Raw genomic sequence first — 24,648 nt, forward strand, 5'->3', positions numbered from 1 at the left:
ATCATACCGGCCCATGCCTAGTGTGTGTGCACACGCTGCAGACATGTACATGAATACCAGACAGTCGTTGAGTGATGAGTCATCTTATTCAGACAGTTTACTTTGTAATTGTGAAAAATATACTTTTTGGTTTAATCTGTTCATTTACACCACATATGCTAGCCAGTGGTGGTGGTGTTATATTTTTTGATAGAAAAAAATGTAATCTTGAGCCGGTGACATACAGGAGCTTTAATAAGTGACTTTAAGAAACGTCATGTGGTTACCTATTCACAATTCAATATGCCCGAAAGGGAGTAGGAAGTAGCAGAGCTTATTTCATCCTATCCCTTCTCCATGTCAATTACTGATGAATCATTCACACCATATCTTTTACATGTTGACACTTACAATATTTCATTTGCTAACATTTTGTCAGTTAAATTTTCTTCACTTCCTGTGTAAAGAAAAGAAAGGAAGGTTTTGGGAAAAAAAATCAAATACCAGGAAGCAAATAGGAGTTTAAAAAATAAATGATATAACTTGTGCAGTATTTAGCAAAATAAAGAATAACATGTTAAAAACAAGGATAAAAATAAAAGTAAACATGCAGTAAAGTCATAAAATGGGAATACATCCATCCATTCGCTTATCCAGGTACGGGTCGCGGGGGCAGCAGTCTCAGTAGGGAAGCCCAGACTTCCCGGTCCCTGGCCACCTCCTCCAGCTCCACCGGGAGGACACCAAGGCGTTCCCAGGCCAGCTGTGAGACATACCTGTAATCCCTCCACCGTGTCCTAGGTCTGCCCCGGGGCCTCTCCCGGCTGGGCATGCCGGGAGGCATCTGAACTAGATGCCCGAGCCACCTTAACTGGCTCCTCTCGATGTGAAGGCGCAGCAGCTCTACTCTGAGCTCCTCCCGGATGACTGAGCTCCTCACCCTATCTCTTAGACTGAGTCCAGCCACCCTACGGAGTAAACTCATTCTTTCGGTCACAACCCAAAGCTCATGACCATAGGTGAGGGTGGGAACATAGATCGGCTGGTAAATTGAGAGCTTCGCCTTCCGGCTCAGTGCTCTCTTCACCACGACGGTCTGGTACAGCGACCGTATTACTGCAGACGCTCCGCCGATCCGATCACGCTCCAACCTTCCCTTCCCTAACAACGCTCCATTTACATATAATGTGGCATGCATATTAACGAAGATACAGTGACATTGTTATTATTATTATTAACATTGTTACGCTGATCGAACTACGTTACTGGTGTATTGATTCCTTGCCACACCACACCGGCAGGCTACTAGCCAGCTAGCGACTAGCTTCACCACAAACTCGTCCGCAACGTATAATTGCCATGCTCTCAATGCTTCAGACCACTACCAAAAAGGCCAAGCTACATACTGGAGTTGTCGCCACTGCTGCTGTGTTTTTATTTTTGAGTTTGGAAAAGTTAACACTAGGTGCAGGCGTTCGTTTCTATGTTGCTATGTGAAATCAATGTGCCCAGGAAGGAAATTCCGGTAATGCTTAAAGTGACCAAAATACGGAAAAATATTGTCAGTATTGCATGTTATCAAGAATGTACCGTAAATTCCGGTGTATAAGTCGCTACTTTTTTCTACAAACTTTGAAGCCTGTGGCTTAAACATCGGTGCGGCTAATATGCGGTCATCATATACTTCAGAACTATTACTAATCGTTTAAATATGTATTTTGGAAAACGCTATTGCTAAGATAGTCATCACAACGGCAAAAAACGTTCAGGAAACAACCAAAAAACACCGAGAAGCCACCTGTCTCTGCATTTGCTAACGCTGTTGCTGTATTTAAGTGGAGCCGGGTATGCATGCACATGCTACGGTTTACAGTGAGCAACAGCAAGCACAATATATACTAAACTCCAAAGTTAAATATTGTTGGATTTGGATTATTCAATAAACACCATAAATATACTGCCAATATTTCAAAGCCTGTTATGTTGAATGGAAAAAAAAATAAGGGACGTATTGGAATTTGTGCAGCGATTGCGTTGTTGATACATACGTGCATCCGCCGGGGGCTCCATGCACTATGATGACTCAAAGGTGTGTCACGTTCATCAGTGGTCTGGTGGCCACAAAGGTGCTATTGCACTGTGTTTCTTATGAAGTCCAGGGCATTAACTCCAGCAGAAATAGTGTGCAATATCCAGTAATTCCCCAAGTGACCCTACGTAAAACTCACGCAATGTACGTAGCACCATAGGCGTAGACGTCATATGGCTGCTTTGCGTAAGACTCTTCAAGGGAAAACACCTCAATACCTCACCAAGCTCTTGCACCTTTCCCATAACTATCACCGGTGATCCAGTAACATCATTAAGCTGTCTATTCCAAAAGCCTGCACTGTCTTTGGACAAAATCCCTTCAGTTTTGCTGCAGCAACTAAGTGGAACTCCCTTCAACACTCCCTTAAACATTCAGCTCTTCCTTCACTCCACCTGTTCAAACAGAAACTGCAGCAGTCCTATAGATGACTGTTGTAAGTGTGGAGTCATTCTGGTCTTCATATACATGAGCAATTAGGTATATTGTCTTTTTTACATCAATGTTTATCTATATAAACATTGTATATGTTTTGTTTTTAGTTTATGCTGGGGTCTCTTTACAGGGTCATCATTGTAAATGAGATCCTGTTGTCAACTAATCTTACCTGGTAAAATAAAGATGCCATAATTTTTTTAAAAAGCACTGTTTGAAAAAAAACCCATTTATTTTATTAAAAGTTTAAAACATCTTTCTGTGTAACGTCTTTCTGTGCACTAAATATCCCATTTTATGACGTGCACACCTGCGGCTTATACACCGGTGCGGCTTATATATGAACAAATCATTTTTTTCCTCGAAATTTAGTGGGTGCGGCTTATACACCGGAATTTACGGTACCTGTTACTACATGGCCACAGCATGTATTAAAACCATAAAACCTTGTTGGCGGTTTTTGGAGGTGTTTTAATAGCGGTTTTTGCAGGCGTCATAGGTGTGTCTCATTACGTGCAGTAATGAGCTCTCTCTTTTTATCAGTTTTTATATCTTTACAACACACAGAAAGGAGAAAGATATGTGTGTTCTGTCTTACGTAAGGATTGTGTATGATGGACATAATTCCCCCCAAAATTGCAGTTTTCCTTTAAGTCACGTGCTTTCTGGATAATGTCAGCGTTGTCAGATGCTCATTTATGTTTGTTCCTTTCAGCTTGCTTAGTACAGTACGTCTTATTATTATTAACATTATTTAGCCAGAGGGTATTTTGTTGTTTTGTTGTGTTGTTTACACTCTCTTTTAACTCTTCACCACTTTCATCCACACACACGCTTATTAGCGATACGGGGAAACCACAGTGAGTCAAGGACAAACCACAAAAACACCAGTCATGGGGAAGCCCTGTGACATCACACGTGACCTTAAACATGCTGATGAGCTCACACACACACATGCACACACACCCCCTCCATGCAGACAGTGTAGTAGAGTGATACATGCAAATATACCAAACTGCAAAAAATCCCTGCATCTTTCAAGATTAATTCACTTCTCATCACCTTTCTCGCAAAGGATATTTCCCCTACCATCTTTGGAAGGTCACCATATTTCCCTAAACTGACTGCCCCTTTTCTCAAAGTTGGTGTAAGCCGGCCGTCCCCTTCTGCCGCCTGTCCCCTTCTGCCGCCTCTGCATCCTCCAGTCATAACAGGCTTGAGTCAGGATCTTAACACAGCCCTAAGTGGAGGGCTTTTGATGTGTGTTTGGATGCATGCATGCATACAAAGCCAACAGGTACCATTATGTTGCCGCTGTTTATTAGAATTGAATGTCAGAGCGATTACCAGCCAGGGTGACTCAACTCACTGCCAGGCGCTTGCTCTCAGAGGCCACAAACACACCCACACCAACACACACCCAGCTGCACTCTGATACATGGTAAAAGAATGGTGCGTACCATGTGGCCCAAACCGCCCACCTGTCATCTTCCCTAACAACTGGATCAGAGACGTCATCAGAACCTCTTCTTCTCTCGTCATCTTCTCACAAAACAAAACCAATTTTTTATGGCCTCAGCAGTAAATTGCTTTTTCAGAAGGTCTCTTTTAAGTGTGTGATGTACAGTATATGCGTAGATCCCATACAGTGGTTTGTCTTTACAAAGACTGTAGACTACGTGTAGTGTCCATGCAGACAGGGGCCATGGGTATTAGTCAATTTATGTTTCAGGTTAGGTCAACAAAACACTGGACTTCGATCCATAGTAGACCAAGTCATAAAGTCTTTGTTTGCTTTTTTAGTTCTGCAAGTTATTCAACATGGAGTCAAACCGGTATGTCCAATCACAGAAATGACAGCAAGTCTTGACTAATTAAAGGCCCCATATTACAATACTTTTCAACAGTTTAAAAAAGTGTCGGTGATCCCACATTAGTGTATTGATTGTCCAATAGGAAGCCCTAGTGCAGGGTCCGGCAACCTTTACGATGAAAAGAGCCATTTGTCCTCTCGTCCACTAAAGACAAATAGTCTGGAAAACATTTTAAAACAACAGCTTAGAAACTTTTACAAGTTTGAATCTTTCTTAATTTTACTACTCACAACAACAGAACACAACAAATAGAAGTGCAGTGTGCATGTGTAACGGATGCCAACTATAGTCGTTCCAGACCCAACCGCAATAAATGAATTTCCACAAAATAGGATTGAATGTTATTAAATTGAATATTTTTGTACTTAGAGCAAAGAAAACCTGTTTATGACTTTCTAAATATGTTTTATTAACATTATTAAAGCCCTGTAGACATGAAATAATACGGCTATAGTCACCTTTACACTCTGTTATTCATTGTTTACATCACATTTCAACTCTTGTGCTGCAAGGAGCAGAGACAGCCGCTACCTAGCGAGCTATCCAGTTAGCCTGGAATGTACAGTATTCCTTCTAAACTAAAGAAGCCACTTCTACACGGGATGGGAGGATAATTTTTTTTCACTATATCATGCTGGACAAGCCATGGCTGCAGTGTTAATGTAATGTAATGTAAGGTAACGTCTCAATGTTTTGTGTCATTACTGCAGCCTAGTAACCACAATACTAAACATCACTTGTATGTCCATATGTGTTGACTAATAATAATAATAATAATGAATTCATTTTAACATAGAGCTTTTTAAGGTACCCAGAGGACTTCACAGTGAGGTGAACCCATTATTGATTCACACTTCAGTCACACACTGGTGGTGGTAAACTACATCTGTAGCCACAGCTGCTCTGGGTCAGAAGCGTGGCTGCCAATTCGCGCCTACGGCCTCTCCGACCACCACCAAACATTCATTCACATTCATACGCCAGTGTGGGCAGCACTGGAGGCAAGGTGTGTGAAGTGTCTTGCCCAGGGACACAACAACAGTGAGCGGGTGGAGGGAGCGACGATTGAACTGCCAACATTCCGGTTTTTGGAAGACTTGCTCTACCTCCTGAGCCACTGCTGCAATAGATCACAGTCTACCTTGAAACAGCGATCATTTATCAATTAATTTCTGAAAGGGAGCAAGGGAGCGATTATCGAACTGCGATATTGCGACGGACGAAACACATTTTGTAATATCTGACACAAATCTGAATTTAATTGATTGATTGTTGCATTGTGATAAAAATTGCAGTTTTTGCGGTTAGAAAATCACGTTTTATCACATAGCGATATTATTGCAAATGCAATTAATCGTTCGGCACTAGGGATAATCACCTGAATGTGACCATCTCCTGGAGGAAACATAACCCCTCTTGTCAACACCAGGAAGTAAATATGTGAAACAAACATTAAAAAAGGTCACAAAAGCATTAATAAATCATTAATTCAGGCTTCCATTGGTCCAATCCTACATATCAGCTTCTGCATCCACCGTGATTCCAGAGCGCACATATCAGCCGCTCCGTTTGGGAGCTTATTATTATGGGCTATGCGGGGGTGGAAGGCAATGTGACAAGAGCTGAACCCGGGGAACATTTGACTGAAAGCGAGAGTGAAAAAACTGTCACCGCAGACATCCGGGTAATTGACCATCAACAGTAGTCGGTCGGTTAATGCGTTGCTCCTGCCTGCGCCGTTGCGTCAATGCAGGCCGCCCACGCCGTCGCGTGGTGCTCTCCGATCCAACCTTGAGCACCGCAATTCAACACGAGGTGGCTTTTAGAGACACATGTTTTCTCTCTGAGGCTTCTCTCTCTCCGTTAAACACACACACACTTGCAAGTAGTTGAGTCCAGGTATATCTGACAGTCAAATACATTAAACATCAAAGCTGGCTGTTTGTCTGTCTGTTTATCTGTCTATCACAACTGTAGATATTCAGCTTTAATTGAAAAGGTTTCAGAAAAATATGGCATTTACTGTTTGGAAATTTTATTTTTATGCAGAGTATATGGACAATTTAGAATTTATTTTGGATCGTCTCTAATGGTCAGAATGATAGATACAGGCTCAAATATACAGTACGTATATATTGTACATATCTGAATCTTATATGTGGTGCTGAAGGTTCCAGAAGAGGAATGTCTGATAATATCGTTTGCCCAATACTATCGGTAGAATAAAAATTTGATATCGGCTCATATTGGTATTGTTTTTTTCTGTTGGTAATGATACCGGCGCGGGAGAGATGACGTCATGTTCCACACAGCAACAAGCTTGCCAACTCAGCATGTCCAATTTTTGCAATTTTTGGATTGTAAATATTCTTTTTGCAATGAAAGCACTAACTGCGATTGGCTGGTGACCAGTCCAGGGTGTACCCCGCCTGTCGCCCGAAGTCAAGCTGGGATAGGCTCCGGCATGCCCTCGCGACCCTGGTGAGGAGAAGTGGCATTGGAAAATGGATGGATGGATGGATGAAAGCACTTACAACTTAACTAGATAAAGGTCAACTTTGTTGTTGTTGCACAATGAAGATGTTGCAATTTCCCAAAATTAAAAACACCATAGTAGATGCCACAATGATGTTAGCTTTGATTACAGATTAAATGTGTGCTTCCTGGAGTCCGCTTGTGTGCTCTTTTGTATTCAAGGTTCATGTACAAATTACTTCCATGTTTCTCCAAACACAGAGGTCTCGCCATTGTATAGAATTCTGAAACTCTTTTAATATTCCAGTTCCATCCATCCATCCATCCATTTTCTATACCGCTTCTCCTCATTAGGGTCGCAGGGGCATGCTGGAGCCTATCCCAGCTGACTTCGGGCGACAGGCGGGGTACCAGCCAGTTCTTTGTAATAAAATCTGAGCCTGGCTCTGCTATAAATCCTTCCTTCCTAATGTGTTTCAACCAGTGTTGAATTATATCAGGTGATTTGTTGCAGTCACTCTGCTGTTCTTTCTTCGTGGCGCTGACTTTTCATTACAGACTGCTGTGTTTTTATCTTACACAACTTTCTTATCATGAAACAGTGAAAATGTTATACCTTAGTAAACACAACTGTACTGCTTGGTGGAGACTGGGCTTTTTAATGCTTGAATTGCAAGCGGAAACCAAACACTGGATGTGACATGCAGTTCTTCAGTTGCTGTGAACACTTAAACATTGACAATTGGCTTCTTGCTCCAGCAATTAGCTGTCATTTTTATATATATATTTTTTTTACATTTACAATTCATCCACTACATCGATGCATCGATTTATATTCCTATGATCCAACTACATCGATCTGTGTTTAGCAAGTTTCCATTCTGAATGACATATCAATCTAACATCGTTTAAAAGGTAATCGATCGATTCAATCGATACTAGGAAATAAAGCATTGGATTTAAGCACGACTGGCTTTATATGGCTTTATATGGATGTGTTTTATTAGCACTTTTAACGATAAAGATGTTAAATGTTACGTGATTCAGTCTGCCTGTCTGTGACGTCATCGTCTTCTGGGTGTAGTGGATCTGTGAAATCCAGTAGATTAGCTTCCTCTTCTTTTGGTCAGGTGATTCAATTCATTCAGTATTCATATTTAACTCATCTGTCCTTATTTGAAACTCCTTTTAAGTGACATTTATGGGAACAATATGCAAAGTAAGGACATTTTGTATGCCTCTCGACGGTAGTTTACGGTCCAGTAGCAGTGACGCATAGTGACGTCATCATCCAGCGTGGCGTATCCAGGTCAAAAAACTTATGTGTGCTGCAAAACTTCTGTCATTTGTATATTCTTGCTAGTTGCTGCACCGTTTTTTAAATGGCTGCTCTGATCAGGAGGATTATCAGCACATTAAAAAGCCCCTGCTCCGTACAGGCAAGAAAGTTTCAGCACCTAATTGAAGATACCATACCACATTCATTTGCTGCGGGATTTGCATAATGTCCCTCAGGTTTGGGTGCAAAGTGCAAGTTTGGATTGCACTATTTAAAGTAAATAATTAATCATAGCAAGCTATACAACGAAAGTAGACAACGGAAGGTACTGCTCGAACATCATTGTAAAAACCATTTAAATGTCATTGTCACGACTATTCAAATGATTGTAACAAGAGAAGACTGGAAAGACCTCTGGTTATCTTGGCCTTTTCAAGTGCGGGCTGTCTTATGTCCAAAATAACTTTGACATGGACTGGGAAGGACGTACATGGCAAGAGCTCTGTTGAAGATACTGGAAAGTTGAACTATTTTAGTGCTTTCCTGACTACACTTTACAAACACAAGGTCAGCACTGCTCGCTGATTCCCCAACCTGAACTTGAACAGGCGAGAGGTACAGATTCCTTGAAATAAACTAGTTACAAGGTGTTGATAGCTGCAAGAAAGTCAAGCTAACTGGCTAACTATTGAAGTTCAAAGCAGTTGCATAGCAACAATGTCAAACACAAAGCAAAATGACACTGATTTACTGACTCAAAATCAGAAATAGGGTCAATCAGGCAAGGACGACTTTGAAATATTCTCAAGAGACATGATTTGATGTTCCAAACCTTGAGGAAGGAGAAGAATGAGACACAAGAGCGTACTGTATCACGAATAGAGCGAGAAATTGCATTCAATCACAAACAATGCAAGAATCTACAAAAATAAGTATGCACATACCGTTTCTGGAAGCAGACATCAAATATAAATACAATAGCCTCTGTCAAATGATCATGAATGGCCATCATGATGTCACAAACATGATGGAAGAAAATGGAGCACTGAGCAAGGACACCAAAGCACTACGAAAAGAAATCAAGGAGTTGCAAGATGAAAACGCGGACTCTTAAAATCCCTGTAGAAGAAAACAGAGCATTACGCAATGATAAAGATTCTGAAGGACAATATTAAAGAATTATTGGAAGATAATGCTGCCTTGCGCGCTGCTCTTGAGGAATCTAAAAACCTTAGGGAAGAAAATAGAGCATTATGCAAGGATTTTAGGACTAAAAAATTATTATATTATATTATATAAAAATATAAATATACCTGTGTATAGACATATGTATTAGCAATTGATGTGATACGAACAGGGGGTAGGATTAAATAGGATCTGCTTCTTCCTATTCCTTTTCGGACATGTGGAACTGTGAATTGTAACCTGAATCATTCAATGCAATCTGTATGCATGTTCGAAATAAATTAAACCATAACCATAACAACCATTCCACCCTCTGCTCATCCTGATTTTTTATTGCATTTTAAAAACAAAATTGTACTCATTGATTATTTATTCTTACGTATGTCAGCATTATTAAGAATTTATATCTGATTCCCTTACAAAAAACAACGGGAATCTAGAAAACTTCACCTGCACCCTTCAGTATCCAGGTATTTATTTCACACTCACACTGGTTGAATTTTTGGCTAAAAAGTTACTGAATTGATTTCAAGTTCTAAATGAACCAATATCATCCTTGAATCGTATCGGCAACCAGGAATCGTGATATGAATCGAATCCTTACATCCCTGCTCCTAAGTCTTGTCACAATGCAGACAGGTACTGTATTTTCCAATGACTCGGTAAGATACTGAACTTGACGCCATCTTTTTGTGCACACAGGTCTTCTCTGATGAATTTACTCATAGGTGGTAACGGTGCTGTGAATTTCATTGTGAGCAGGTGACTCGGCATTAGCAGTTGTCTGACGTTGTCATCTATAAGTGGACGACTATAGCCACTGCCTCTTGGAAGAAAGTCCGTCATTCACACGGAGAGTGATAGTGTGGAACGAAGAACATCCCTTATTGATCTGTTTCTCGCAAACACCTACGGCATGACTTGAGTGGGGAGCATTCGTGATAAAGTCACACTGTTTCCGAGCCAGGAACTTCATGAGACAACTTGTGTACATTTCTTGCAAGGCTTCACTAAGTTCATTCTTGAATCTAATGAAATTAGTCCTTTGATCACACCTGGTATGATGCATTGCTCCTCTAATTGCAAACAGTGAAGTCCATAAAAAAATTGATCTGTTGACAAGTCATCCAGCAATTCAATGTGCCCAGCTCTACAGTTCAGACATGTGAAAATGACACCATAGCACTTATTCAGTTTCTGTGCCTGCTTGGTGAGAAAGGGACCAAAGCAGACAATTCCACAATAGGTGAACAGCGTTTTTTTAAACACAATAGGTCAGAACGCTCAGATGGCAGGTCTGCCATTCTCTGCTCCTCTGTTCTTTTCCTTAATTTTTGACATTTAGCACACTGCTGCAAACATGTTGCAACAGCTCTGTTAATTCCTGGAAGCCAGGATTCATTTGATCTAATCTCATTAATAGTCAGGCCTTTACCTTGATGTTGCACCTGTTGGTGGCAATGAGCTATTATTGTCTTCGTAATGTGGTTATTCTTTGGAATGACGACTGAATGTTTCTATGACAATGGAAGTGATGCGTTCTTTAACATTCCTGCCACCTTGAGGAGTCCATGGAAAGCATCAAGATGACACAGTTTTCTCTGTGATGGAAGTGAATTCCCTCCTATATAAGCAACTCTTGATGAACTAGCCTTTATATGTATCTGAAGATGATACACTGTATTGTATTTACGTGTCGATTTATCCTTTCTGACATGGCAAAGAAGACATGCTTCTGTGGTTCTGTACCACGAAGAATACTTCGACAATCTGTCCGAAAGATGTACATGTTCAATTTTCATTGTGTTAAGTGCCCTTTTGACCTCTGGATCGCCAATAGAGATTTCTGGTATGACGTCTGCCAGAGTAACATTAAGGAGGAGTAGACTCATAGGAGCAGTTGAGTGTTCACGTAGGGGCTCAGGCAAGATTCTAGGAGAGGTTTCACGTAAATTGTCAGGTAAGTTTTCAGGTAGATTCACTTCCACAGGATCAGGTAAGTTTGGTGGTTCCAAGACAGGTAAGCAGTCAGAAAGAAGAGGCTCTGTGTCACTAGACGGTAACACCTTCGACGCTCGAGTCTTCTCCACCATAAACTTCACTGGACCCAGAAAGTAGTTAACAGAGGGTTCTACCATCAGATCAGCTTCACCAATGCCAATCAAAACGGAATTTGGAAATCCAGGTCTGATATCTGGAACCACAAGTGCAAGAGTGTGAATAGCAACATCGGTCCCAAGGAAATCTTTAGGAAATTCTACTGTTGTCTCAACATATCCAAGGTAGGGAACATTTTGACCTGCTGCACCTTCAATATGGAGTAGCTAACTGAGTGGATGAATGGGTTGATCTGACAAGTGGTCAGATTGATTGTCGTGACTTGCGACCCCGTATTGAGGAGGCACGGGCAAGTTTGGCCGGCGACATTGACTTCCGCCGTACATCTGGAACCGACTAATCCCTTTGGTAACCATTTCTTCGTTTTCAGGTTTGACTGGATCTCTGCACACTGGACAGGCTTCTTTTTTTACGGGACAGGTTTGGTCCGGCACAGCTCCTGATTGTCCCTCAGCAGGAGCTGAGACCCATTTAAATGTCCAGAGGTGCTTGGTTTCTGCCACTTTTGTTGTTTACTATTGAACTGTTTTCTTTTAGCGGGGCGTTCTCATATTGAGGTTTAATATGACTATCTTCTCCGCAGCGGAAACAAAACCCAGGCTTGGGAGAAGATTTCGGGTTACCAGGCCTTTGTCTCTGGAAGGTCTTCATAGCAGAGGCTGGTTAAGTGAGACAGACGTCATTTATTGTTTGACTTCCCTGATTCTGACTGCCTTAAGGAAGTCCAACGTAGCGCATCAAAGAGGAGGTATTCTCGTTATTTCAACACCATGAATCCGCAGGTGTTTAATCATGTTGACCCTCCTTTCCTTTCCTATTGTGTTGCAAATGTTGCACTGAGCCGACCGCTCTTTTTTATGATGGTAAGACAAACTTTTTAGCCACTTCTTCTTCGTTGGTGCTTGTGGATATTTGTGAAGTGACCATCGAAACTAGGAATCGAAATTTTAAAAAATGTGAACAATCCCGGGAGAATTGCAGTATTGGCCCCAGTTCACATCGATGCTCGAGACCCGATGCCCAATTCCAAGGTACCACTGTATACATTCTAAACAAAAATACCTGCCGAGCTTCAGCACATTCTCTACCTTCTTCAGTTTCTTCAACTGAGCCTAGCAAGTGGAATTTGAGACTCAACGTACTCCTATGACAACTCACAGCGACAGTAGATGAAAATAACTTTGGTCTTGTCGAGAGAGCCATCTGCCAAGGCTTTGAAGCTAAACTTACCATTTAAAATACCCTTATCTTTGTCCATTTCTGCTTAATATTTGTTCCCACTTGTGGCTCAACATTAACCACAACACTGCTGTTTTCTCAAATGACGTTGTTATCCGAGAACCAAACAGGATGTGCGCACTTTAATTGTGCGTCAAAAGAAATAGTACCGTTAACTTTGACAGCCCTATTTTTGACGATTGGCTCCTCTGTTTAATAGACAATCTATGCTTGTGGACAGGTCAGTCACTCCTCGACTACTTGCCGCTTTCTCGTAAGCAGTGCCAGTCGTATAGACCCTTGGTTTCCAAAGTGAGGTACGTGTACCCCCAGGGGTAGACCAGTTGTCATGGGGGTACATGAATAAAAATGAAAAACAATTAGCACCGAACACTCAGAATTACGAGTGCACCTGAACGCCTCACAGTGCAAGAAAGGAGCAGAAAGGAGACAGTTGTTCATTTCTCTGTGTGCATCATATGAACAAACAAATGTGATGATTATTTTGTGCATTAGTGTTTAATCTTGAAGATTTCACTTATATTGGTGTTCCCATCCCCGCACGGCGCAGCAGTGAAAACCTGTCACTGTGAGCTGGGATTCTCTCGAAAATATCAGTGGTTGTATGTATTTTTGTACTTCAGATACGGCTTTATCATGATTGGTAAACTTTCCTTTCAATTTGGTATTTAATGAATATGCAGACTTAAACCACAGCTATCGTGAGTGGACGAAAAAAGTGAAGCTCAAATTCAATCCCATTCATACGGAAGGATGCTAACATCAGACTGGAATAAAAGATATGTAGGAAGATTGCTTGTCTATGTATTTGTGCTCATGTGAAACTTTATCAAACTGTGACCATGCAAAATACACATTTTTGACCTGGAATTACTATAAAATAATTAACCAAGTAAATATGTTCAATATTTAAAGTTAAGGTAAAAAAAAGGTTTATGCTTATTAAGTGTGCAGGAGTAGGGGGAACATGGCTTCAGGTCATGTGTAAAGGGGTATGCGATGTAGATGTAGATGATCTTTGACTATCAGCTCATCTGTTAGACAATCTACAGCATGTTAGTGGGCAAGACAGTCATTCCTGAAGGCATGCAACTGTGCTACACCGTACAGATTGTGTTAACCATACAGTTTGACGATTTGATGCCAAATGTGTAGAGGGAGTTGTGCCTGAGAGGTATAAGTCTTTTTAAAATAACACTAAGCACAACTGACTTTGTGGTTCTGTTCTTCTTCTTTGGTAATTGTTGTCTACTTAGCTATATTGTATGGACAAGCCAGTCACAGGGTTATTGCTCTTGTTCCACTGCTGATAGTCAAAACAAGGTGGAGTGGATCAGTCACCCACCCTCACCGTTTTCCAGGCCACTTCCAGAACGACCAGAGCCACCAGTAAGGGCAAATGTTTTACATGTTTACAGTTAATATTCATGAAACGCTTCAGTTAATTATCATCACTTCATGCATACTGCTCCATCACCTGTTCCAACAAGCCCCCCCATTTTTGTCTTCTTCATCCCCTCCCCCCCCCCGCCTCTTTTTCATCGAAGGGCAACGCAGCACTTGAGCGGCCCTGCTGGCGAGCTGAATAGGAGATGGAGAATATAACAAAAGATTCATAAATGCGTGCTACTGGAGGCTCTGTCAAAAAGCTAGTGCACACGCCTACGCATTACCGCCCACACACACACACACACATGCAGCAAGTACACAATAAAGTCAGATGGTGATGCACAAAGAGAAAGGCGCAAACAAATATGTGAGTACATAGACAATGATGGCCAGAGGCTTCCTTCCTTGCCTTCAGTACAACCATATGGGCAGAGAAGAAGAGGTGCAGCAGAGGTGCAGGTTATCTTCATATTTATTCATCTCTGCTCTGCATGGGAAGAAGCAGCAACATCACACTGCGCTGCTATTCTCACAGCCTGCAGGTAAACTAGCTCCCAAAAGAAGGCTCTGGGTCCACGGTGAAATCACCTTTATGCTTCAGAGCGGGAGAAAATAACATCCAAAAGAATGCAAGGTACCTTTTGGGAATTGTAGAAGTCAACGAGTCAATCACGAGGAGGAAATGTTTCCTGATCTTCCTCCAAAAATGTTGTTGAATGAGACGGAGAGTCCGAATGTAGTCCAATTTTCCCAACATCAGGTGTTAAAAAACATTCCCCTGTGTTTTTTAATGACCAATGAATGTATTTGCAGGCTGGCCATTAAGAAGCCTGAAATACTGTAAATGCTGCAATTAACAGATTGATTCAGTTAGTCTCTAAGAAGTGTGTTCCACAAAACCAAATAACCTCCGAAGTCTCTTAATTAGTGCCAGATGGCAGTAGTTGCATTTGAAGTGTCATGAGCAGCTTTATCTACCTCTACGTGCACTTAAAATGTTGCTGTTGGCGTGAAACTTGTGCGTGGTACACTAGCCATGCTGTTGTTTGCAATGAACTCCTCAGCAGTATTAATTCTGGCTGAACATTGCTCCTTACTGCTTTTACAACATCGGTTCTGTTGCTGCTGTGTTGAGCAATATTGTTAATAAACGCCTTTTCCACTTTCTCAAGCACTCCCAATTATTGTTAGTTATAAAAGTTAAAAATGAACTTGCTGTATATAATGAGTTGTGAATTTTCACAAGAAAACAGGCTCTCTCCAAATATCGGCAGCTTCCAATTAATACCCCATCTTCTTTGCGTCTATAATCGGAGCATTTACCTTTGTCACAACTTCACAATGTTTCCCGCTAGTCGGAATGCCGTTGAGGTTACAATTCAGCATTTTACCAACACCACGGGGTAAAGTACGCCTCTAAAGTTGCATAAAAGCTTGGGGTCTGAACCGCCATCATGAATTAAGCTATGCGAGCGTCAGAGGACTAACTCTGCTTCTATTTTACTTTTCTTTGTCTTTTTAGGCTTTTTTTTGGGACAAGAAAGACGCAAAACCTGAGAAGAAGAACATACACAGGGCGTGATGTGACGGAAACAGACTCGCATTCAAAGCAGTAAAAGTCACCAGGGTCTCCTTACTGGTCAACATTAAGGTAGACTGTTTTATTCTTGTTTTTACACTGGTCAACTTCTTTTTACACGTGTGGGGGAAAAAAAAAAATCACCCTTGCAGCTCTCCACTGTTAAATTTATAATATTTACAATGAACAATGGTCAAACTTATTTTTACATGTTATGATGGTTTGTCTAATATTGTTTGTTGGCTAAAATGCCAAGGAGGAGAAAAAAAACAATAACAACATAAGACATTGAGTCAGTACAGAATACAATTGGTCAATTACGGTAATGAAATTATCATCAATCAAAACAGACTGTTATAACCCTACTGTATAGGAAAGAAATGCTTTAAAATAGTGATATAGTCTGCAACAGATTATTGGAAATGGTTTTGTGGAATGAAATCAGACATTTCACTGTAAGAGACATCAGTCGATGCATAGGTGGGATAAAAGTTGTCTGTAAGTTTATGGTTGTTGCACAAAATAAAATGTTGTGTCAAATAAGGATTAACTGATGTCATACAGGAATAAACTAAAAATGCCTTAAAGTCTGTGCCTTAAATTTAATTAACCTGACCAGTCAAAAGTTTGGACACACTTCCTCATGCTAGTGAATGACAAGGTGTTTCCACATTTTTGACTGGTAGTGTACTTGTAAACTAAAAGCTAAAATGCATTGAAATGTACATGTTATTTAAAAAAAAAAGAAAAAAGAAATGTGTGGCTAGGTCTAATACATATCTTGACGCCTCCATGGTCCACTCTTAAATCCACTTTGCTTTCCTACGCATGCAACATAAACACGTGCGCTCAGCAACTCGTGCATTATGGAGTCGGTGAGAACATCTCGACAAGTCGTGACTGCTGAGGCATCTGTAGGAGGATGCGACTCGCGCTCCCTCTCGCCACCGCTGCTGCCTTTTTTTTTTTTACGCAACGCCTGCACGAGCGCCGCTTGCAAGAGGTCACTGGTCATCTCGCTCAACACCTCTGCATGTGTGAGTTTGCAGGATTTAAGGCGAAACGGGGGCGGAGTTTGTGTAGCTACCGCATATTTGTGTGTTTGTGCCAGAACACAGCTACAATGAAAACAACCTAACACCTATTTAAGATTTATTTTGCATACATGAGCTTGTTAAAATGACTAAATTACTTTTTTTTTTTTTTTTTTTTTTTACAATTCCTGATTACATGCAGGGAGAGCCTCCGTCAGCCATTTTTTTTCCTCAAAAGAAGTGTGACAACAGTGAAAGTTTTGCCAGCATGAATAATAATTCCAGATTGGCAGGGTTTAGAATCTTTCCTTTAGTTTTGTCGGATTTCACAAAGCTCATCCTCTTCAAATGGAATCTAAGAGTGAAAGTTTTCCCTTTAAATATCAATACCATCGTGGCTCTCACAGCCTTCTTTCCCTGAGTGGATGCACATCTTCGTCTTCTTGTTTCACACTCTTTGCTCACAGTGACTGTGCGTCCAGATGGAGTGTGTATCGTGGCCTTCTGTCTCATCGTCCCCCATACACCTCCATGTTTCACCCTACTGCAGGCGGCCACTAAGCAAACACACACTGTCTCTTACTTCTCACTGATGGCACTTTTTAACATCTACATGATGGAGCTTGATGTGACAGTAAACAGGTTCATAGATAGATGGATGCTCAAGGCTGTGATCTATTGACACTGTATGCAAGAGATGTATTGGCATTTTGTTTTACCCCTAACATTAACAGCATCTTAACAACACCCGTCTCAGCTGGTAAGTTTAGTAGTAAACATTTTTGACTTTGGAGCATAATTAACAAAACGATAGACACTATATTTAGCTTTGGTGTATTGATATTGTGTCACAAGAGATAACAATACTTTGCTGTATCGATAATTTTTTCTAAAATTGTCAAGATCTTAAAGTCACCGTGCTCAGGAAATTTATTTGGTAGCAAACATTTGGAACGTTCAAGCATAGTTAACAAAAAACATCATGGATATTTGGTTGTTGTGTTTTGATACTATACCTTGTTTGCGTCCTTCTATTTACAACATCTGTTTACACATACTCATATTTGACTTTGGAGCGTAATAAACAAAAATATCGACAGTCGGCTTTGATCTATTGACTGTACTAGTACTACTACCGTACCACAAGAGACAGATAATAAAATTAAACAAAACCAAACCAAACCCCCACAAGATACTGTCCGTGGCACGTGTTGGCAGTTAAGTTCCACACGGCAGACCTGATTGTAAGTTACTGTAGATCAAGACACTACAGTGCACAAAATGATCGCTGTGGTCTGCAATGATTTCTATGATTTTTCTCGGAAATTAGCCGATACTGATCTGTGGCCGATCGATCGGAGCACCCCTAATTTTCAATTTAGGAGCATAATTATCAAAATGGTTGCTTGTGGTGTATCAATGCTGTCCAAGCGTAGGAAATGTCCAAAACAATTGTATACACATGATGCAAAAAACAGATTAAAAAAAACCCCACCAGCCTCAGTCTGTGCTCCAAGCACATGGCGACTACCTCTTCGATGAAGAGGCGAAAGAGAAAGGGAGGGCGAGAGATTTGCTTTCATAAAGGCTTTCGATTACAGTGCGCTGCGATTGTACGCTGGGAGGGGAGGCTAAATCCAGACGCTTTCACAGGGGTCAGGTGGGTCACATTCCTCAGGAAGAGAATGTGGAGACCAAGGCAGAAAACATGGGAACTCAGGAACCTACCCAGCAGCCTCTCGCCGCTGCCGGACGGCGTTAACTGTTGCCTGGAAACCAAACAGCCATCTTCACTTTTTTCTCTCTCTCCTCAGTTCCTTTCTTTCTTTGTGGCTGCGAAACCTTCAGCTTTCATTATGATTTGCTGTTAAGAGGCGAGGCACTGAACTTGCAGGGTGGTGGTTGGGAGGGGGAAGTGACCCACCAGAACACGGCTGTGACCTCAGTTTGCTACATCCATTTACTGAATGCAACCACTGGATGTTTGCGTGCCACAAAACAGAGACGTTTGCATTGTATTACTGAAACTCTACCAAGTGTAATTATTAGATTCAATTAGATAGAATGTCATTGATGCATTGGGCGTATGTCCTCAGGCAACAATGTATGCAGTATACAGTATCCTCTTGGCCGGGACACTCTTGAAAAAGAGATTTTTAATCTCAATGAGGTTCTCCTGGTTAAATAAAAGACAAATAAATAGACAGTAAAAAAGACAGAACAAAAGACAGTACGAGTGTCGTATCAGCAAAGCAGGAAGAGTAAAAAAACAAAACAAAGTATAAATAACATTGAATAAAAATGCAAGAATAAAAGCAGCTATGAAAGTAAAATTCAAAAATATTAAAAGCTAAAGCCAAGTTATTTCACATTGTCCAGTTTAAAAATCTTTATATACACGAGGCAAGAATGATTAGAATGATGAGAATGATTCATTCTCCTGGTTGGACTAAAATCATGATAATGCACTCAAAAAAGAATTTACAAATTTGCCACCAGCTTGATTGTTTACTTGTTTTTGGGTTGGGGCTGTGACGTGATAGGTCAAATTGAAATTGAACAATACAGGGGACCATGTTTGATCTTTTTATGACCGGTACTTAAATTCTAGTCATAGGAAATCATGGATGTACACTAGTACTAATCTGATCCAGGTGCATCAGAAAAATGTTAAATACTCCACCGCTTATGGACACAAGTTAGTGTAAAAAGAATTGAATCGATAATTAACAAAAATATTGACTGATTGGGCTGTAGTGTATTGATACTAGCTAGGCCATCCATAATCACAGTTAAGTATTCCTTAGTAGGTAAGTATTAAGGTTTTAAGGTTATGGTTCGGTTAATTTCGGGTACAGATCAAAATTCTAAAGAGTGGTTGGTCATTTTTACCTAATGTTTTTACCTAATGTGGGTCATATTTTGCTTTGTTTTCTTTATAATCCTTTCACTGTTTTTAGGGAGACAATTTTTAACATCTGTCCAGGGACAACTGATCAAAAATAGCGTTTGGCTAATTCTGGTGCATTTGCAGCAATGCTAATTAATTTACACTGGCCCTGTCAATTAAACCAATAAAAGAACAATAAATAAAAGAAAACTGCTAAGCTTTTGTGTCAACAGCTTTAATGATTTTTTTTTAATTAAACATTAAAAGGTACTGTAATTCTCAAAAAAATAAAAATGATTAACAATTAAAATATCTGAAAATATATAGTAGTTTAGAAGTTGTTTTTAGGAAGGTGTAACGATGCCCACGCGTGTCTGGGGAAGGGGGTTTTAGGGCATCGTTTTTAACTCTTTTATTAGTATTTATTATAACATTTTTAGCAAATTAAATATCTTTATTGGCTGAAGAGCAGCATTAATTGTTCTAGCTTGTAGCCCCGTTTTCCACCTCTACTGAACAATGGTGGAACACTGCTTTCTTCTTATCCATTTGTATTTCTCCATTTACGTATTTCACTCGGAAGGCCAAGTGTTCCCAAACAGTAGACTTTTCAAGCTCTGATTTCTCCTTGGCACCATCATCAGCCATGACTCCGACTAGCCAAAACCTTGGCTGCACTGTATTTGTTTACAGAGTAGACGCATGACTACAGTTTATCACACGGCATTTACACTTCTCGTCTCTCACTCTATGTGTACCGTGTGGGACCGTACGCCTCTGTATGGTACCGAATGTACCGTACCGAAAAAATGTGATTACGAATACATGTATCGTTACACCGCTGATACTGCTTCCCTATTTGCTGTGTTGTTACTGCCGCTCTTAACACTCACATCCTCTTAACGTCTCCCCTCTTGGTTATTCTGTCAGCTTGCAATACCTTTCGACTTGGAAACAAAAAATATCTAGATTTGGCTTTGCTCTGTCGATATTTTGCACCATGCTTACTACTTGTATTTGCAGTGTCATCCTTTGGCTGTATAAATTTTGGACTTTGAAACATAATAATGTAATTTACAAAAATATCATCAATATTTTGCTGCAATGTATTGATACTGTTATTTCACTGTGCTGGATTGATATTTTATCACAAGAGATACTGTAGTGATGCTTTGCTGTATTGATATTTTGTGCCACTAATAATATTTACAACATCTTCTCCCTTCATGGTTTGTCTGTCTGCTAGCATGCAAACATTTTGTGCTTCGAAGTGGAATTAACAAACATGTCAACATTTAGCTTAGCTGTATTGCTAATTTGGACCACTCTTAATATTTGCAATGTTTCCCTTTGGTAATATACATTTTGGATTTTGCCGCAAAATTATCAAAAATACAGTCATGGAAAAAATGATTAGACCACCCTTGTTTCTTCAGTTTCTTGTTCATTTTAATGCCTGATACAACTAAAGGTACCTTCGTTTGGACAAGTATAACAATGACAACAAAAATAGCTCATAAGAGTTACATTTTATGGCAGCACAGTGCTATAGCTATTCATGTCAGTGATTAAGTGATTTTGGTTATTATCAAGAAAACCATAGAAGTTGTTAGATACCAGCTCTTAAATTAACCTCTTATGAGCTATGTTTGTTATCATCATTCTATTTGTCCAAACAAATGTACATTTAGTTGTACCAGCCATTAAAATGGATCAATAAACTGAAGAAACAAGGGTGGGCTAATATTTTTTCCATGACTGTATTGATATCATGATGTGATGTATCGATACTAGTTGTATTGTATTCCTGTGTGATGTACGTTGAGATGTTTCTTATTTAACATGCTATCTTACCCTCTACCATCAAGAAACAGATACATTTTAGTGACTCGTCTTTGATGAGCATCCTCATCCTCTAGCCAAAAACCAAGTTTGTCCGTGAGCATCTGACAAAATGTTCTTACAGTTTGAGATACAATTATGTAACGTTACATAATCAAAGAGGCGGTTTGAGCGGTTCTGTGCTCTGTTCATTCTGCCAAACAATGAAAAGTCGGTATTTCAGAATATTGGTATTTTTTGTGTGTCTTTGATGTGAGGCAGATTGGGAGTAGAGAGGAGAGGGAGGAGGCGGCCGGGAGCAGAGGGAACCAGGAAGGTTGAGGACGATGTAGGTGTCGAAAGCAGCTGGGAGGAGGAGGAGGGTTCGGATCTGACACACAAAAGGTGGACGATGCTTCATTTCCGTGGAGACGTCTTCCCCCGGAGTGCTCTTCCTCCTCCTCTTTTTTCTGAATGCACATCAACACAGCTGCCCCACGGCTGCTGGAGCGCCGATTTCTGCTGTCTGTGATCACTGTTGACTCATTAAGGATAGACAGGTGAGCTTGGAGGTTATGAGGAGGCGGAGAGTTGGAATGAACTAGCATGCTTAATTTTCACATTCATATATAAAACCACAGGTGGTTTGGGACAGGTGTCATATAGGTCCTCTGAATTGGTTCTGTTTAAATATGACAGGACTGCATATAGAATAACTTTCTGCAGCATGATGACAATCGTGGAAGTCCAATGACAAAGTCAAAGGGTTCTCACTGTTGCTGGATCTGCAGGATTTGGACATTTGGCCATCCCCCTATAGAAAGTGAAAACAAAGGAAATATAGAGTTTGTCCCTCTCCTTTGCAGCTTGCATCACTTCTCTAGGAAGGCTCTGATCAGGGTTTAATGGCGATTCCGATATCCGAGATTGGCTGATACCGATACCGGATAGATAAACACATGGATTAACTGTACATTTTTCAATGTGTTTATGATGAGTGCTATTGGCCAGGGGCACCGTATGGGGAAAAAAGTTAGACAATTCCAAGGCCCCTGGCAAATAGGTATTTAATAAAAAATAAATTTTTGTGCCATTGTGTCTTTCTTTTGCCTTTTATTTGTGTGAAACGTTTTTGTGCTATTTGACACAAACCTGAACTTCATTTGATGCATATTTTGGACTAATGCGAACATGATGGATGCCCGCTGCAACATCTGCACGTAAGCAACCGCCGTTTGACGACCCTGCACCACCTGAAGCTCCAGTGTTCCACTGAATGAAAAAGCACCCCAGACCATGATGGACCCCCCCTCCACTGTGTCAGGTAGAAAACATCTCAGGTGGGATCTCCTTGTCATGCCAGTAACGTTGGAAGCCATCTGGACGGTCAAGGTAAATTTTTTTCTTATCAGATAATAAAACTTGTTTCCACCTTTCGATGTCCCATGTTTGATGCTCCCTGGCAAAGTCTAAACGGGCAGTTTTGTGGTGTTGAAGGAGACGAGGTCTTTCAATTCCTTTTTTTTTTTTAAACCCTTTTCCCGCAGATGTCGTCTGATGGTTTTTGCGCTCCAGTCGGCACCAGTAAGGGTCTTAATTTGGGTGAAAGACCGTCCTGTGTATTGATGGACAGCCAATGGGATCCTCCGGCTCAGCGCAGGTGTGATTTTTTTGGGTCTACCACTTGACTTTTTTGTTCCATAATGCTCAGGATCTTTCAAAAAATGTAGAATGACTGATTTACTGCACCCAACCTCAGCAGCTTAAATCTTCATATTATTTTAAGTCTGAAATTGACATGGATTGATCAGAAGCTGCAATATTTATTGTTTATTATTCAGCTGTATGTGTACTGTGTATGTGTGTAAGTGATCTGTAAGACTATATTATTATATTTTTTAATGATCTGTGTGAAGTTGGTGATTCATAGAAGCATCCAGTGATGTCAAACTGGGAAATAATCTGTCAGCCTTGTTCACTGTAGTTTTCTCAAAAGCACCGCGACAAGCAAAGTTTTCCAACTGACTTTATATCACCAGCCAAATTAGAAGCAAGTGGACGGAAAAAACAAAAAACACCAGCAGTGACAGATGCAACACGAGCCATTTACAGCTCTGTCTTGTCAAATGCACCACGTATGTAACGAAACAAGTTTACCATGGAACTTTAGATATGAGCTGAGCTGAGGAAAACCTAAAAAAAGGCCTCCATTTACCAGACCTCCACTCAGTGTGGCCATCGTCATTATACAATTTTGTGCTCATTTGTCATTATATAAAGGCATAAAGTCTGAATTGAACAGTTATAATAAAAAAACAATTAAGATAGTATCACCATTAAAAGGCTGGACACACTATGCGTTTATGTTCATTAAACAACCACACGCAAAGCGTTTTGAGGAAAAGACATTAGTACATTAGTACTTAGTACATTATTACATTAGTACATTAGTACATTACAGTACATTACACACTGCAATAACAAGAGAACAAAGTTGTTGAGTGACACATGAAAAAGTTAGTACGTAAAATATGTCTTGGGAAGACTTTCTCCAAGATGAAACAAGAAGGGTTTTTTTTTTTTTTGGAACATTATTCAAGACCATATTCTTCCTTCCCGCTAAGACATCTGAGATCGTCATCATTAAGCAAAGGCAGATCAGTAAATCCGACTAGACGGTGGCTTTAAAGAACCGGTTGGGGAATTCCTCATTCAAGGTGATGGGAAACCCCTAACACACAGGTTATATTTTCCTTCCGTCTTTGATATCTTCGCAGCCGTGCGGACATTTGGGTAAGTGTGTAAAAATCATTTGGTGCTTGTATGATGAAGGCTACCAATATGCGTGTGTGTGGTTACTCGGGGTGGGAGAAAAACGGTTTGTGGTGAGTGTTTCCTGTCAGGGACCACCCTTCCCTCCGAAAAGAAGGGGAACCACAACCCCCCCAACCCTCCAACACACACACAACCCACCCCCCCACCCACTGCTAACCCCCCATGTGTGTCTCCTGATAGACAACACAAGTCGATTGCAGTAACATCTTCATTATCCATCTGTTGTGCAACCAACATCTACTTTTACCAGAACACCATTTTAAAATGCTTTGCATATCTAAATATGGCCCCCCCCATTTAACTAAATGGAAAGTTTCAATGGAAAAAAATCACGTTGAAGACATATACTAGAGGCGTTTATTGTATCTTTTTGTCTTTGCAAGCACCACTTGTTTACAATTATGATTCATTTATGAGAAAGACTCTT

At 40.5% G+C, this 24,648-nt stretch overlaps 1 long non-coding RNA gene across 1 annotated transcript in view; it reads left to right on the plus strand.

The window, feature by feature from the left end:
* LOC129187716 (uncharacterized) overlaps window positions 1-23,178 on the plus strand; it is a 60,266-nt gene extending 37,088 nt beyond the window's left edge. The window contains exons 2-5 of the long non-coding RNA XR_008572451.1: window positions 11,805-11,919; window positions 12,018-12,182; window positions 15,585-15,713; window positions 21,669-23,178. This is a non-coding gene — a long non-coding RNA (uncharacterized LOC129187716). The remainder of the gene's footprint in view (window positions 1-11,804; window positions 11,920-12,017; window positions 12,183-15,584; window positions 15,714-21,668) is intronic.
* Window positions 23,179-24,648: the final 1,470 nt, after the last annotated feature.

Source organism: Dunckerocampus dactyliophorus, chromosome 9 (assembly GCF_027744805.1).
Source record: "Dunckerocampus dactyliophorus isolate RoL2022-P2 chromosome 9, RoL_Ddac_1.1, whole genome shotgun sequence".
In the NCBI taxonomy this organism is placed as follows: Eukaryota; Metazoa; Chordata; class Actinopteri; order Syngnathiformes; family Syngnathidae; genus Dunckerocampus; species Dunckerocampus dactyliophorus.